Source organism: Myxine glutinosa, chromosome 1 (genome assembly GCF_964187855.1).
Source record: "Myxine glutinosa chromosome 1, kmMyxGlut1.1, whole genome shotgun sequence".
Lineage (NCBI taxonomy): Eukaryota > Metazoa > Chordata > Myxini > Myxiniformes > Myxinidae > Myxine > Myxine glutinosa.
In genome coordinates this window covers 207,451,928-207,469,778 of record NC_136261.1, presented here as the reverse complement: position 1 = coordinate 207,469,778, position 17,851 = coordinate 207,451,928, and the positions used below count along the sequence as shown (strand labels likewise).

The 17,851-nt window shown below is 49.0% G+C and overlaps 1 pseudogene; it reads left to right on the top strand.

Moving 5' to 3' along the window:
* The first annotated feature begins 8,777 nt into the window (after positions 1 to 8,777).
* On the top strand, positions 8,778 to 12,420 carry LOC137434673 (protein FAM200C-like; annotated as a pseudogene).
* Positions 12,421 to 17,851: the final 5,431 nt, after the last annotated feature.

Genomic DNA, 17,851 nt, shown 5'->3' with positions numbered 1-17,851 from the left:
AAAATCTTTTTCATCTTTTTAAAAACTTTTACTTTGTTTCAATTGAAAATATATATTTGAACACTGAAGAATACAAATCGCCCTTTTTGCCACTTTCAAAAACCTTTCCTTTAGCAGTAATTGGACAAAATATTGCAGCATTTTACATCATCTTGACCAATCCAATTTGCTGCTTACAGCCCATGTCCATGTCCTTTTTTCTCAAGAAAGCATGGGGAAAGTATTGTTGCGGATATGGGATTTGGCCTCCATATCCGCTTGTAAATATTCCCCTATTTCCCCAATACTCCCCAACTATCCCCAATCCCCCATTCCCTAGTCCCATTGTCTGTAAACAACACTCTGTAGAACCGACCTTCCCCTTCTTCCCCCATTAAATGTCGTGCCCAGGTCCACCGCATCTCACGTAGACAACTTTAGGACCTCTTGCTAGTTATTCTTAGTCTATGTCAGTTAAGGACTCGTTTCCATTAATTCTGACTCTTCGTTGCACCAGAATGTGATTGTATGGCACCAGTAGTGAGTTTAGGACCTCCCCATACCTCCTCCCATCTTCCCCATGAAACAACAACAACAACAACTACCACAACAGCGCGCGGGGAGTGTGCGTCCTCACTCCGGCTCGGTTAGCCGCCATTACCCATGTGCGCCGACGGGGTTACCACGAAGGGGCTGCCTGTCGGCCCCTCGTCAAGGGCGGAGCCCGGTAACCCCCGCACCCAATAAGAAGCAACGGGCCGATTCCATCTGGGGCGGAGCTAACGAGCCGAGGGCGTGTCACTCCCCGCCGGATATACGCAGCGACTTACCGGACGTGACGTCAGATGCGCCCCGAGCTTGAAGAAGAACCAGTTGCGACCTCCGAGCGCTGAGAGACCTCCCTGCATCTTTCGGACCGTGTGGATCCTGTCCCTGAGCCAAGAGTGCACCTTGTGCTGTCCACCGACTACCTGCCCTTCCTTGCCATCAATCCCGTTGTGAGTCAGTCTTGTCCCGTTTATCTGTCGTCTGTCGGGGCTACTATAAGACCGTATTTAAGTGCCTACCTTTCTATGCTGTCTCTCTCGTCCTTGTAATCTAACGTTCCGAAATATTATAACCTCCTCCGGAGGTCTTGAGAACTGTACCCCTGGTGTCGTGTCATTTTAACCCAGCCGCTGTGTCCTTTCCTCAATTGATTTAGCGTAGCGCGACTCGCAGCAGTTTTGGAGAAGAAGTTGCAAGTGTTTACGGACTGACGGATGGACGACGCGCCATCGCATAGGCTGACCGGAACTACGTTCCAGATGAGCTATAAAAAAAAACATGCCAAGAAAGGTGTGCAGTGTCGTGATTTGTGTGCGTGTCTTTGCAGTTGGTGCACAGCCCACCACCTTTGGAAACAGATGCATCCGGTCTACTGAGTACCCGAGCTCAACCAGGTATCGTATCGAGTTATTTGCATTCAGAAAAAAAGGAAAAAACAGCCATCAGGTTGCACTTTATATCATTTATTCCTTAAAAATAATCTCAAACCCTTTTGAAGTTTTCTTTTGCAGGCCTAAAATTTCTCTTTGTTTTCTCATTTCAACGCTTTCTCAAGATCGTATTGAAAATATGTTGATGAGGAAACATTGGCTCCAAAGACGAATACATTTTTTAAGAGAATGTGTCTCTGGTCACTGTGCAATTTCCCGTCGATGAGATAGTTTTCTCCATTTTTGTTCAACCCCGTCCCAAAGACTGCAACATCGGTGTTATGAACAACTTCCACTCTGGCAAAATCCAACTTTAAACTCAAACCAGCAGCCCTGATCCACAACTGTTCATCTGGAGGTACCGTTCATTTCTTGCACCCACTTGTACACTCTCTATTGGTTTCTATTCTTTCTTTCGTGAATGACCTTATCACAATTTTTATTCTTAATTTATCTAAGGCTTACATGGAGGAGTTCGTATTACACATATTTCACTGGTATGCACACTCATTTTAAGCTGTCTAGCCTGGGTTTGAATTTTTTTTGTCTTGGTACACAAGATTGAGGCTCATGTAAGAGCTAACATTAATGACAAAAAAAACAAATGGATACATACAGTCACGTGAAAAATTAAGTACACCCCATGTACAGTTTTGACTTTTTCAACATATTTCAACATACTGCTATTTGATCTTCATTTCAACAATATTGATCGATAAAGGTGATATAATATAACAAATATCATGAAACATTTACATTTTGTCGTCCATTGTATAATTTAAATAAACATAAATGCAAATTTCACATGTGGAAAAAGTAAGTACCTTAGTACCCCCTTGGCTCTAATAGGTGGTATTGCCCCCTTTGGCAGAAACCACCTCAAGTAGGCGTTTCTTATAACTGTCTACCAGTCTCTGCCATCGACTCGGATAAATTTTTGCCCACTCCTCCATGCAGAATTCTTTCAGCTGTGCGATGTTTGATGGGTTTCTTGCATGCACAGCTCGTTTCAAATCCCCCCACAACATATCGATGGGATTTAGATCCGGGCTTTGACTTGGCCATTCCAGAACCCTCCATTTCTTTCTTTTCAGCCATTCCTTGGTTGATTTACTGGTATGCTTAGGGTCATTGTCATGTTGCAAGCTTCACCTTCGGTTGAGCTTCAACTTTCCAACAGATGGCCTCACATTATCCTGAAGCACCCTCTGGTACAATGAAGAATTCATAGTGGATTCTATGATGGTGAGCTGCCCAGGCCCTGATGCAGCAAAGCTGCCCCAAACCATAATATTTCCACCACCATGCTTTACAGTTGGTATCAGGTTCTTGTGGTCAAATGCTGTCTTTGGTTTTCGCCAAACATGTCTTCTGGTACTGTGGCCAAATAGCTCTACCTTTGACTCATCTGTCCAGAGCACATTGTTCCAGAAGTGCTGGTCTTTGCCTAGGTGTTCATTGGCAAACTTTAGTCTTGCCCTGATGTTCTTTCTGGACAGCAAAGGTTTCCTCCTGGCACACCTCCCATGTAGATCAAATTTGTGCAGCCTCTTTCTAATGGTAGACTCGTGCACTTTGGCATCAACAGTGGCAAGAGCTACCTGTAGGTCCCGTGATGACATTCTGGGGTTCTTCGAGACTTCTTTCAGCACCTTGCGGTCTGCTCTCGGGCTGAACTTGCTGGGGCGGCCTGGCCTGAACAAGTTGGCAGTTGTTTGGAATCTTCTCCACTTGTAAATGATCTTCCGGACAGTCGAACGATTGATTTCAAATTGTTTGGAGATCTTTTTAAATCCCTTCCCAGACTCGTAGGCATATATAACCTTCTTTCTGAAGGCCTCAGAGAGCTCTTTTGATCTAGGCATGGTGACGCCACACACTTCAACAACAAAGAGCAAACCAAACTAAATGTCTGAGGTTTAAATAAGACAGGTTCCTCCAAGATCCTCTCTAACGATGTTCTAATCATTTGCACCTGAGCTGGTGCACCTGATTCTAATTTTAGGTATTTGAAGTCGTGATAAATGTAGGGGTGTACTTACTTTTTCCACATGCGAAATTTGCATTAATGTCTATTTAAATTATACAATGGACTTCAAAATGTAAATGTTTGATGATATTTGTTATATTATATAACCTTTATCTGTCAATATTGTAGAAATGAAGATCAAATAGCTGTATGTTGAAATGTGTTGAAAAAGTCAAAACTTTACATGGGGTGTACTTACTTTTTCATGTGACTTTAAGACGAAATAAAGGGAGTGGGAGACAAGATGGGGAAAGAGGGGGAAGCACACAAGTACAATATTTGAGAGCAGGGACATCGGGAGATCTGTGGGAGGGAGAGGGCTTGGGGAGAGGAGGCGTGGGAAGGGGGTGGAGGGTGAAACACACATGGACAGAGCTCGGACTTGCAGGAAAGAAGCTTGTATTTCATTAAAGTGGATCTGGGGTGAATTAACTGGGGTAGAAAAGATCAAGGTTTTGGATGGGGGAAGATAAGAGATGGTGGTGAACAGCTGTTTTGAAGACCTGGAGGGAGGAGTGGGATTGAAGAGAGTGAGGGAGTTTGTTCCAGAGGTGGGAGAAAAGAGCAATGAAAGAGTGAAGGTGAGCAGAGAGTCTTGATTTTGGCAGTTTCACCAGAAGAGGGTTGCTGGCAGATCTTGTGCGACCTGGAGGAGTATTTTGGGGGACAGGGCTGGGGGGAAGGGCTCGGCCAGATAGGAGTCGGTAGAAGATAGAAAGAAAGACCACCAAATTTCGACCCAGCTATGAAATGGCATTTTGGCGTTTCATTGGCAGGACGATACATCAATGTGTGTGCCGGCCCTTCGATGGACGTTGAACTGGCATCACATCTGCCACCATTTATTGGTTGACATTGAAGATCCCGCAGTGTCCTTCGCGAAGAGTAGGCGAGCTATTGCACCCTCAGGCAATGATGCTGCCCTGCAGCCTTGGGTTGCATACAAACGAAGATCACTGGGAAGATGGAGAGATCGGTGTTTTTGCCTTGGATGACATTACAGGGGTGAGTGTGAAAAATAAATAATGCATTTGGGATTTGGCCCCCCGCTCAAAGGATCACGAGCGATGTTCTTGGATGGGAACACCACACACATCGGTTTATCTGGATTATTTTGAACATTATGCTATTCGGCAAGTCACAATGTGTGCTGAAAGGGTTGTCTTTGCTTTTTGAGTTGTTCCACTCATACATACATAATTAGATCACATGACTGTGTGTAGATAACCTCATAAGGGACATTTGCATAATTCTTTACAGAATATCTCACCTTTAAAACACTGGAATGCAGATAAATGTTTTTTTTCTTAAAGCAAAACATTGTCTGATTTTTGCATTACAAATGTGTTGTTTAGTCATGCGGTGCATGCCCGTCTGATAGACAAGATATAGCTGGCTATTGCTCTTCTTTTAAGTGGTCATTTTACTTCAACTCACCCCTGCAAACAGGTGGTCGTCATCCGATGAGAGCAAATAAAAACATCCAGCAAGATGACTCTGGGTACATCATGCCTGTGCCACTAAAGTTGGTGGATTACTTTGTACGTACTTACATCATCTTTGCCATCCACTTTGCCTTCACTCATTCCATACCTGCCTGACTCAAAGGAACCAAGCAAACCGATTACTGTGCAAACCAGACCGCTCTACGTACATACACTGCATTCTTATATTTATGATGTACATTATGGTGATTTTTTTTTTTACTAATCCAAACTCTGATCTCCATCCATCATTATTTCCACCATTATCCCCACAACCTCTAAAGACACATCCATCCTCCATCGACATGCAGCGCGTATCATCTTTGACCTTTCCTAGAAGCCCATGGTATTCACTGATCCAACGCTCACGACAGCGAGCGATGCTGCCAACGTGGCTATTTCTGTACCAACTGTGACATCCGATCGCAGAACGACATCACATCATCTTGTCTTTTGCCGACTTCTACTCCACTTTCCTTGCATTATTTGGTCTGTGACACTTACTAGGTTCTCCTCCTTCATCATCACACATGCCCACACGGCCACATCACCTCAACCTTTTCCTCATCACTTCTATCATTCATTGTATAATAGGGAAAGATGATATGATTGATGGTTGGGATTACTCAAAGATAATCACTGCTATGATTTCTGGAGGAATGTAGACTCTACACTGTTTTGATACCTCACCAAACTGGCATACAGTTCCTCTGCACTGGCAGCTGTAATCATAAGGTTATCTGCAAACAACAATTCCAATGGCAAGCCTCTTCTTGCATGTGCATACAGTACATGGATTACTACAATAAAGAGTACAGCAGATAGATGACAAAATTGTGCCTTTGATGATAAAACCAAGCCACTTGGCATGATGTAAGGAATATTAAATATATCCTTAGGGAATATTGTTGGCTATTGGGACATTGCACATTTGTCCTGTGGCAGCCATTGCGGTGAAACTGATTGAAACCATAAACATAATGACATAAGTAATCCTGCTTCAAACTGCATACATCACGTTTATTCGCTTTGAAAAATACCAAACAAAAAAGGCATTTTACATTACGTCATGAAACATGAGGTGATGAAACTTCTATTGACGTTAGGTCATGAAACATATATCTTGACTATCATCATGACTTCGACAAATCATTAATTGCACAAATCAATCATCCATCTTACTATAATTCACCAAATGTCCGTCCGTCTGTCTGTCTGTCTGTCCGTCCGCTCCCAGGTACCGCAAAAACGGCTGAATCGATCGCAACAAAATTTTGGGAGGGTAATCCTGGGACCCCCTGGAGTAAAATAGGCTATTTAGTTTTTCCAATTTCAGCTTTGGTCTCCAGCATTTTCAGGTTTGGACTCCCGCATGACGTTATTTTCCTGGGTACCGCACAAACGGCTGCACCGATCGCAACGATACACCTCCATGCCCGTGGGATTCCCACGTGTGACCCCACTAGTATTCATAATACAATGTCCAACACAGTACAACGTTCATTATAAGAAACAACATTGATGCACAATGTCCACCATTTGTCCATAAAAGCATCACTTTTCCATTCATAAACTCACTTCTTTGGTAGGATGCTGGTAGGCCTATCTCTCGGTTTAGCAAACAAAAGCAGTTTAAGATGAACACTCTCTGAACTACATGGTCCAATTTCCTTCAAACTCTGCAAGCACTGTCTCCACAGATGACATATTTTTCTGGTCTACCCACCGAGTTAGAGACATCACGACTTTGAGATTGTTCCACACTCGTGCACACGTGGTCACATGACGTTGTTTGCATCGACCTCACAACAGTGTGTCACAAAAAAACATTATTCCCAAATATCATCCATTTTCATTTGCTCCGTGAAACATCCTCCCCCCGATGGGGAATACACCTCATCTAGTTAGCTAGTTACCTTCTGCTGGATATATAACAGCAATCTTTGTGCTGTTACACAGCATACATCGTCGCCATCGTTACACAGCATGTTACACAGCATGTTACACAGCATACATACATACATCGTCGCCAATACTCAGTTGACCATTCTGTGCCTTACTTTGACATTCCTGATTTTTTTCCGTCAGAACCAGGATACACCTGGACAACACTCCACATATTCCACTTTCTACTGACAGCATTTGCGTCAAAAACCATGACCACATCGTCTACATGAACATTTAGTCTCTCCACATTCCTCATTTTTGTGGCACCAACAATGGGAACATGTTTCTGGTCCAGCGTCTCCAAAGCGAATCGACTACCTTTTACACAAACTCGACTCGATGCCTCGGATTGCGTGTCTCTCTGAAGGGTCCTTGAGGGACTTCACTCGATGCTCATCTGAGCAGCATGTCGTTTGGGCACAGATACACTCCACCATCTGGGTAATTGGGAACATGGCCAATGGCACATTGGTTGGCTAGGTTTGCTACATTCAGGCATGTGTATCGTTCAAAGGGCGTTAAAACCTGATCTCCGATGGCCTTTCTCAGTGCAAACTTACAGCCTTTCACCAGGGATTCCGCAGAGCCATTCTGGTGTGACGCTGCTGGGGTGATAAACCTCCAATCCATACCTCGTTTTGCACAAAACTCTCAAAGTTGATCATCACTCCATCCCTTTATCGCTCTATATTATAAAAGAAAGTTTTTGTTTGTTTGTCTGCGCAAGCTAATCTCCTGAACGGTGAAAGATAGGAGGAAACCTCTCATACATAGGTTCTCAAAGTGGTCCCTACCGCCCCCCAGTGGGCGCTGGGAACTTTCAGGGGGGCGCTCGAGAGTCCACGGGCGGTAGGGAGCGCTGGCAATGATTTGGGGGGCACTGGCGATTTAGAGGAGCAGCGGTGATTTGGAGCGCTCATTGGGCTTCCTGCAGTCTGAACAGGTTACCCGGCGCCATTCGGAAAATTGGCCATCCAATCAACGACCATATTCTGTCCCCCTTCGCATGGTTTTTATGATCACATATTCGCTGATGTCGTGTCGGTATTTTCTTGTCCACATATGCTCACGCAACAAACATGATAGTGTATGACACCAGCGAAATACTATTGGCCGCCAATGCGGCCAAAAGTACAACACTAATTTTTGTCACGTGGTGCCATTTCAACCAATCGGCTTGCAAGAATTTTTTTATGTGGGATATAATACACTCTATTCGTGCTGGACTATTCAACGTGCCTGGTTCAACTTTACAGCCTGGCCTTGCCAGCACAGACATTGGGCAAGGTATGAACAGTCAGTGTTAGCGCTGGTGTCAGTCTTTCGACATTTTGGCGTGTTGATTTCGTTATTCAAAAAAGCTTCACGTCCGGTCGACTTCAAGATGTCGGCCTCAAAGAAAAGGTGTCGTCAGTATTCCGTTGAATACATCAAGTATGGATTCCTTCCATCTCCGACGAACAAACAGTTACCGATGTGTTTGTTGTGTGGTATCACGCTGTCCAATGAAGCAATGAAGCAATGAAACCATCTCGACTGAGCGAGCACCTGAGTAAAAAGCACAGTGATAAGGCTCGTGCAGAGGTCAGCTATTTCCAATCGCTGAAAGAGAAATTTGAGAAGCGATCCACGGTAACGACGATGTTCAAAGCCAGCCAAAAGCTCGTGGATAAAGGACTGGAAGCGTCGTATAAGCTGTCATTGCTCATCGCCAGATCTGGAAAACCGTATTCAATTGGCGAACAGTTGATCAAACCAGCTGTTGGGGAAGTGATAAAAACCGTTATGGGCCAGGATCCGAATCCAGTTCTCTCGTCGATTGCGCTCAGCAATGATTCCGTGGCCAGGCGGATTGATGAAATGTCAGCAGATGTAGAAGACAAGCTGTGTAGTGAGCTGAGAAGCACACACTTCGCCATCCAGCTGGATGAGTCCACTTTGCGTGACAGTGAAGCTCTGTTACTCTGCTGCGTTCGCTTCATCCGTGATCAGGAAATGGTGGAAGAAATGTTGTTTGCCCGCTCTCTCCAGACCGATACGAAGGGTTCTTCCATCTTCCAAACGTTGGAGAAGTAGGCCTACTTTACTGATAAGAACATACCGATGGAGAACATTCTCGCTTGCGTGACGGACGGGGCACCAGCGATGGTTGGCCGCCAGCGTGGTTTTATTGCGCTTCTGAAGAACCAGGTACCGCCCGTGTTCGCCATTCACTGTGTCGTGCACCGCCAGCATCTTGTAGCAAAAGCTCTCAGCACCAGACTTCATACATCACTCCAAACAGTAATCAAAGCAGTGAATAAAATCAAGGTGTCGTCTCTGCATGATCGGCTGTTTCGTCAGCTTTGCCAGGAGAACGATGAGGCATTCGAGCGGCTCCTGTTGCATACCGAGTTCGATGGTTGTCCAAAGGCGCTTGTTTGACCCGTTTCCATGCCCTCTTCTCAACAGTGGTCGAGTTTCTGTCGGAAATTGATACGGAGCTATCGGAGAAAGTGAATGCGATTGAGCATGATGTGGCTTACCTCACTGACATATTCAGTATACTGAATGATGTCAACAAACAACTCCAGGGTGACCATATGACGCTGATTAAAGCAAAGAAAGTGATCGGCGCGTTCGTAACCAAGGCGACTCTGCACAGGGAAACCCTCGGCCGCAGAGATATGTACCACTTTCCCCAGTTGGCAAAGGAAACTGCTGTTTCTGATGAAGAGCTGCTCGTTTATTGCAATCACCTTGAGAAGATTCGTGGAGATACGGAGCAGCATTTCAGAGACATCCCAGAACTGTCGGTGCCAGCATGAGTGATCAACCCATTCAAATGCGACATTCAAGATGTGAAGCGCGAATTACAGGACAAAATTATCAACCTCCACAATGATGATGAGGCGAAGGCAAGATTCTCGCAGCATGAATACGGCAAACTCTGGATTCTGGAGCGGGGCGAATACCCCGCAATGTGGACAGAGGCAGAACTGCTCCTGATGGCGTTCCCCACATCATACCTCGTTGAAAGAGGGTTCAGCGCCGTGATGGTGCTGCTGACCAAGTATCGAAAACGCCTTGACATTACCAAGAGGGGCAATCTGCGTCTCTACCTCACTGAGATGGAGCCAGACATTCGTAATCTCGCAGCGAGTCAACAGGCCCACCCTTCACACCAACGATATTTGGGCCTGTGATAACAGATTCCCAGTTTGCCTCACCTGGACCTGTTCTGCTGAAACATTGTAGGTCGTGCAAGATAAAATAAAATGTAAAGTACAATAAAGTAAAATATTATTCAGAAAATATTTGGCTTCTGTAATTTTTGCTTCCTATCTACATAAATTCTGGGTGTCCGACCACGAACGATAGGACAAGGGGGGCATTGGGCCGGTCCAAGAGGGCAGAAGGGGCGGCAGTCCAAAAAAGTTTGAGAACCACTGCTCTAATACAAAAAATGTCGGGAAGGGCCCTGGGAAGGTTTTAGGCTAAGTGGCGAGGCCGCTTCGGCCGGGCCGGGCCCATTTCGCAATTAAAAGCTGAGCTGAATTATCGCAGTCAATCTTCTATGGCCGCGAGTAAAAGCTGAATTATAGTAGTAAATTCATTCAAAAGGAACCAAAAATGTCTGGACGGGCCCCGGGAAGGTTATAGGCTAGGTGGCGAGGCCCCTCAAGGCCGCATTGGCTGAGCTGGGCCCATTTCACAAATAAAAGCTGAGCTGAATTATCGCAGTCAATCTTCTATGGCCGCGAGTAAAAGCTGAATTATAGTAGTAAATTCATTCAAAAATAACCCGGGCAACGCCGGGTGCTTTCAGCTGGTCTACTATGTAAGAGAGATGTCTGTCTGTGTGTCGCCATTTTTCTCAGAGATGGCTGAACAGATCTTCGTCAAACTTTCAGAGATTCATCAGTGAGTGCCTGCGAGTGTTTTTGGCAAAAAAAAAAAAAAATTAAAAAAATTGAGCAATAACAAGGTCGTTTTTTTTGCAGTTAGAAAAAAAATTTGCTCGATAGTGCCTAAGCTTTTTAAAATTAATGACGGTTATATACAAGAACACATTCACATAAATAAATAAAAAAACAATCACCAGGCATTTGAACACAAATAAATCAAACAATTCCGGAAGTGTACGAATTTGGTAGTATGGCTTCTTCGTCTTCCTGATCGGCATCACACTTAACTCAGAAACGTGATGAACGCCACATTCACCCACCAGCATATATATGAACCCCCTTCCTCTCCTGCCTCCCCCCCTCCCCTTCCCCCCTCCCATCCCCATCCCCATCCCCCCTCTCTCCCTTCTCCCCTCCTCCCCCCCCCCCCCCCCCCCAGCCATCCCCATCTCCCCTCTCCCCCTTCCCCCCTCCCCCTCCTCTTCCTTCTCTTCCTTCTCCTCCTTCTCCCCTCCCTCCCCCTTCCCCCTCCCTTTCCCCCCTCCCCCCTTCCTCCTCTCCCCGCCCTTCCCCCCCTCCCTCCTCTCTCCCTGCCTCTTCCCCCCCTCCTCCTCCCCCTCCCCCTCCCTTTAATGACAGTTATATACAAGTACACATTCGCATAAATAAATACAAAACAATCACCAGACATTTTAATACAAATAAATCAAAGAATTCTGGAAGTGTACGAAGTTGGTAGTACGGCTTCTTCTTCTTCCTGTTTGGCATCACACTTAACGCAGAAACGGGATGAACGCCACATTCACCAGCATATATTAAACGAAAAGGTGATGAACCCCCTTCCTCTCCTGCCTTCAGCCCCCTCTGCCCTACCCCCCCCTTCCCTCCCCCTTTCCCCCCTGCCCTCAACCCCGCCCCCCTCCCTAGCCCAGCCACGCCGGGTACTTCTGCTCGTCATCGACAAAAAAAATCTCTCGTAGTTCTCTCTCTGCACCTATCAGTTGTGTCCCGTTATCACTCAGCAAGTATGCTGGTTGTCCTCCAATACAAAAAATTGGCATAATAGGCCTACTTGCACGAACTCCATGGTTGAACAGTCCACTGCTAGCTCTACATTAACTGCTCCCGTATTTAAACAGGTTAAGATGACCCCGTCGTGTTTGGTCATCTTATTATGTCCAACCTTCACAAGGTATGGACCAAAGTCATCACAGGATGTGTCGTGGGAAGGTGGAGTAAATGGTGCCGTGTGATGCCTTGGTAAGTTGGCCATCACCTGATATTCTTCTCGATGCTCCATTTCTCGGCAAAATACACATCTTAACCTGATAGACTTGGTGAGCTTTTCGTCTGGTCTTTGCTGCCATGGTTGCCACTCCATTGTACCCATACTGGTGCATCTGATGTGTAAACAAGAAAGATATCCGATTGCGATGTGGAAGTAGTGCTGGATGCTTTGACTCACAGGACATCATAGATTCATCTGCCCTACTGCCAACTCTGATGGCTCCCTCGTCATCCAAAAAGGGGCTCAGGGTCTTGAATTCACCTCTATCAAGGCTATGTCGAAGGGTCTTCTGGGCTTCTTTGATCCAGAAACTCCCAAGCTTTTGTAACTCATGCGGTGTAAGAGGTCCCTTTGTTTCAGTTGTGGCAATTTCTTCATTCAACTTCATCCGACATTTAGCCTGTACTTGGTCCACACATCTCATTACCTTGCGCTCGCAAAGCGAAAAGCTGGGTTAGGCATTCAGTTACGCACGTGTGCTGTGTGCCGTATGTGTCTGCATTTAAAAAATTCATTTTCTCGGCAACCGTTCGTCCGATTGACATGAAATTTTCACCATAGGAGCGCTCTTCCTTTAGAATATTTTAATGATAATCATGACGTCATATGTCATGTGGTACAGGTGCCATCTTGGAAAAACCGAAAGACTTTGCACCTCTATATCTCCAAAACCGCTGAATGGAAAAAATTGAGACGGCTCATTGTAAAGAACTCTCCATGTGGAATAACATATGTTAATGATGACGTCATTGGTGCCATAATTGTGATGTCATAATTCGACAGGGACAACACTAGAATAGATGCAACAATTATATTGAAACACTAGCAATTATATTGAATCGATGCAACAACGCTAGCAACAATTATATTAGAGAATATAAATTTATGATGTCATCGCTCATGTGGTCTGGCAGCCATATTGGATAAAAATTTTAAAATGTTCAAAAACAGAAGAGTTGCCTCGCAACAAGTTGACTGCGCAGGGTAAGTGTTCGATGAATACCATCTAGTTTTTCTCTGCAACTATTGGTCTGATGGACACAAAATTTTCACCATGGGGGCACCTCCTCCCATTTGGAATGATTTTCGGTTTTTCTGATTGCCAGAGAGACAGGCAGACTTAAATTTTTTTTTACCTTACTGCGCATGTGTGATTGGGACAAGATTCCATACACTTTGCCAAATTCAGAGCGAAATTACTGCCAAACTGCAGGTTCGTGTTCCGATTCATGTTCTATAGTGTTCAAAATTTAACATTCAATTGAAATTAAGGATCATAATAGATCATAGACTGACGTCTGTAGACAATATGAACCAATTGCTTAACCTCGCTATTCGCTTCGTGCGCAGAGTAAAAATAATGTCGAGAAAGATATGGTGGGGAAATGATGAGCGAGTGAACTGAACCAGCAACGTGGTAAAGTCTGGCCAAGACAGTCATGCACATCAAACTCTAGCCCAGTGAAGATAACATACACAGCACGATTAAATGCCACAGAACAAGTAAGGTACATTGTGAATAAAGGACAGTAATTAGCATTTACAGTAAACAAACCATTAAACAGATTAGTAAGATCCTCAAATTGGAGAAACACTGTTTTGCTGTTCCAATGCAGGTTCGCATTCAAAGCTGTTTCGTTCATTTCACCTGCATTTGCAGCGCACTTGGGCAGCACGTGGGACGTTCTAAAATATAAAAGATCAACGAATGATATATCCACAGTCGACAAACGAAATCCCACAGTCGTCCAAGACACACCAACAAGCATAATAGAATGAGTTATATATTTAAATTATAATGAAACAGTTATACCAACTACTTCGACTTTGTCTTTAAAGGATGAAATTACTTGCATCTTCTTGTGTGGTTTGGCCTGAGACGTTCACGAACTTCCTTGTATCGAACACACAGTGGTGCAGTGATGGTTTGTGACGTTCGGGGCAAAGCTCAAAAAAACGCCCCCTGCAGGCAATGACATAGTCAGAAATTGCTATTGAGGGGGCCATATGAAATATCTTAAGCTTCTCCAGTGGGCTCAGCAGCAGAGCCCTGGAAGCTGTTCAAAATGAGAATAGATTTAGATATGATCGGCTGAGATGATTAGGGTTTCCTGTGTTTATAAACACGCGCAATGTTAAGGTGTATAGAGCAGTTTAATAAGACCTTCCAGAGCATGGTATTCCTATTACAAAATAACTACCAAAACAATGATAATGAAGGAGCTGCGCTCCAACGCGAGTCGAAAGAATTGACGCGACCAAAGACGGAATTCGTCCGAGTTGCTTTTTTGAAACAAAACAGCTCAGGTATTCTGACCAAAAGCCCGTTTATCGGGCAGCAATATATATACACATTTATGTCGGAAAGTTTGCCCGGCAAAAGCTATACCGGGCATGCCCGGGTGTCAAGGGCGAGCCTTGGAAAGGCGAGTCTGGACCTGCCCGGGCGTGTTTGGCTGCGGCCTGGCAAGTCGAGGCTGGGCGTGCCCGGGCGCTCTGGACGAGCACTGGAAAGGCGAGAGCGGGCATGCCCGGACGCTCTGGGCGAGCCCTGGAAAGGCGATAGCGGGCATGCCCGGACGCTCTGGGCGAGCCCTGGAAAGGCGATAGCGGGCATGCCCGGACGCTCTGGGCGAGCCCTGGAAAGGCGATAGCGGGCGTGCCCGGGAGGTTCGGGCGTGCCCGGGAACAGTGAGTCCGGGCATGCCCAGGAGAGGCGCGTCTGGCCGTGTTCTGGCCGGTGCAAGGCGATTGTGTGCATCCAGCGGTAACCGCTACACACGCCCCTCCAGAATCGACCTGCACCGGCAGGGTCAATTTAAGGGGGGTCCGGATGACCCGGCCGAAGCGACCCCTGGAGGGTCGTGGGGAGGGGTCCGACGTGGTGGTGGGTGGTCGAGCGGGGGGAACTGTGGACGGGGGGCGGCCTCGCCGTGGAGGAAGGGCCAACCGTGGTGGTCGGTCGACGTCCATGTGCGCCGGTTTGAGGCGGTCCACAGAGATCCGGTCCGACCGGCCGCCAACGTCGACGACAAAGGACTTGTCGCCCCGTCGCAGGACCCGGAAGGGCCCGTCGTACGGCGGCCGGAGTGGCCCCCGGTGCGCGTCATGACGCACAAAGACGTACTCCGCTGTGCGAAGCGCCGGGGGGACGTAGGACTGGGGGCCACCGTGGCGGGACGTTGGCACGGGGGCAAATCGGCGGGCGGCCTCCTGGAGGTCCGAGCGCTGGTGTGCGGCGGACCAGGGTCTGGTAGCGTCGGGCACGAACTCGCCCGGGATGCGGAGCGGCTGGCCGTAGACGAGCTCGGCGGCGGACGCCCGGAGGTCCTCCTTGGGGGCCGTGCGGAGGCCCAAAAGGACCCACGGCAGCCGGTCGGTCCAACTGTCGTCCTGAAGGCCGGCCATGAGTGCGGCCTTCATGGAGCGGTGAAGCCGCTCGCACAACCCGTTGGCTTGGGGGTGGTAGGCCGTGGTGCGGTGCAGCGTGACCCCCAACGAGCGGGCGACCGCGCCCCAAAGTTCGGACGTGAACTGTGGGCCGCGGTCGGACGAGATGTCCGCCGGTGCGCTGAAGCGCGCGACCCAGGTGGCGATGAACGCCTGCGCCACGTCGGCGGTGGTGGTGGAGGTGAGGGGCACGGCCTCCGGCCACCTGGTGGTCCTGTCCACCATGGTGAGCAGGTGGGTGAACCCCCGCGATGGGGGCAGGGGACCCACCAGGTCCACGTGGACGTGGTCGAAACGCCGTGCAGGCACGGTGAAAGGTGCCAGCGGGGCCTGGATGTGGCGGTGGACCTTGGCCCGCTGGCAGGCCGTACAGGCGTTGGCCCAGTCACGGACGTTCCGTCGAAGGCCGTGCCAGACGAAACGCGCCGACACCAGCTTCTGAGAAGCTTTCCGGCCCGGGTGAGAAAGGCCGTGGATGGAGGCGAAGATGCGGCGCTGCCAGGAAACGGGCACGATGGGGCGAGGCTGGCCCTGGGAGACGTCGCAGAGCAGGACGGTGCCCGCGAAGGGGATGTCAGCCAGGCGGAGGCCCGTGTCCGCCGCCCGGAGGGCCTGCACCGAGGTGTCGGTGGTCTGGTCGGCCACCATGAGCGCGAAGTCCACGCCGGGGTGGACCGCGTTCGCGCTGGCCCGAGAAAGACAGTCGGCCACAGCGTTGTCTTTGCCGGCGACGTGCCGGATGTCCGTGGTGAATTCCGACACGGCGGAGAGGTGGCGCTGCTGGCGGGCCGACCACTGCTCCGTGACTTTGGCCATTGCGTAGACCAACGGCTTGTGGTCGACGAAAGCCGTGAACGGGCGGCCCTCCAGGAGGTGTCGGAAATGGCGAACGGCCAGGAATAGACCGAGCAGCTCGCGGTCGAACGTGCTGTATTTTAACTCGTTCGGCCGGAGCTGCCGGCTGAAAAAAGCGAGTGGCTGCCAAACCCCGTCCACCCATTGTTCATGGACGGCGCCCACCGCGTAGTTGGAGGCGTCCGTAGTGAGGGCGATGGGCGCGTTGAGCACCGGGTGAGCCAGCAGCGTTGCGTCGGCGAGGGCCCGTTTTTCGCTCGCGAAGGCCGCGTCCATGGCCGCGGACCAAACGATGTCATGCTTGGCCGGCTTGCCCCGGAGGGCCTCGTAAAGGGGCCGCATGAGCTGAGCAGCGCGGGGCACGAATCGGTGATAAAAATTCACCATGCCGAGGAACTCTTGTAGGGCCTTGATGGAACGGGGACGCGGGAACGTGGTGATGGCCTCGACCTTGGTCGGCAGCGGCACGGCCCCGGTCTTGGTGATGCGGTGGCCCAAAAAGTCAACGGTCGTCGTGCCGAAGTGGCATTTGGCCGGGTTGACAATTAAGCCGTGCTCGCTGAGGCGACCGAACAGTGTTCGGAGGTGGAGGAGGTGCTCGGCGCGGGACGTGCTGGCAACGAGGATGTCGTCCAGATAGACGAAAAGAAATGGCAGGTCGCGCAGCACACCGTCCATTAAGCGCTGGAACGCCTGGGCCGCGTTCTTGAGGCCAAACGGCATCCTCAAAAATTCGAACAGGCCGAACGGCATGATGACGGCCATCTTCGGGACGTCGGCCGCCCGGACAGGTACCTGGTGGTATCCCCGTATCAGGTCAATTTTGGAAAATATGACCCGTCCCGCCAAACGGGCGGAAAAGTCCTGGATGTGCGGGATCGGGTACCTGTCGGGGGTGGTAGCATCGTTGAGGCGGCGGTAGTCGCCACACGGGCGCCATCCGCCCCCCGGCTTTGCACGATGTGCAGTGGTGAGGCCCACGCGCTATTGGAGCGCCGCACGATGCCGAGGTGCTCCAACGCGTCGAACTCGGCCTTTGCCATGGCGAGCTTGGCCGGGTCGAGGCGGCGGGCCCTGGCGTAGACCGGCGGGCCCGTAGTGGGTATGTGGTGCTCGATCCCATGCCGCACTGCGACGGCCGAAAACGTCGGCCGTGTGAGGGCCGGGAATTCCACGAGCAGGCGAGCGAACTCGTTCGCCGTCGGGAGGGCGCACGCCAGTTCGGTCGGCGCGGAGCTGCTCATCGTGCACGCCAGGGAGCTGAAGGTCTCGGCGTTGACAAGGCGACGATGTTTGACGTCGACCAGCAGCCCGTGCGCGCAGAGGACGTCGGCGCCCAGCAAAGCCATGGGGACGCAGGCGGTCATAAAGGTCCACTGAAAGCGCTGGCTGCCGAAGCAGAGGGTGACGTTGCGCGTGCCGAAAGTGCGTATGGCCAAGCCATTAGCAGCGAC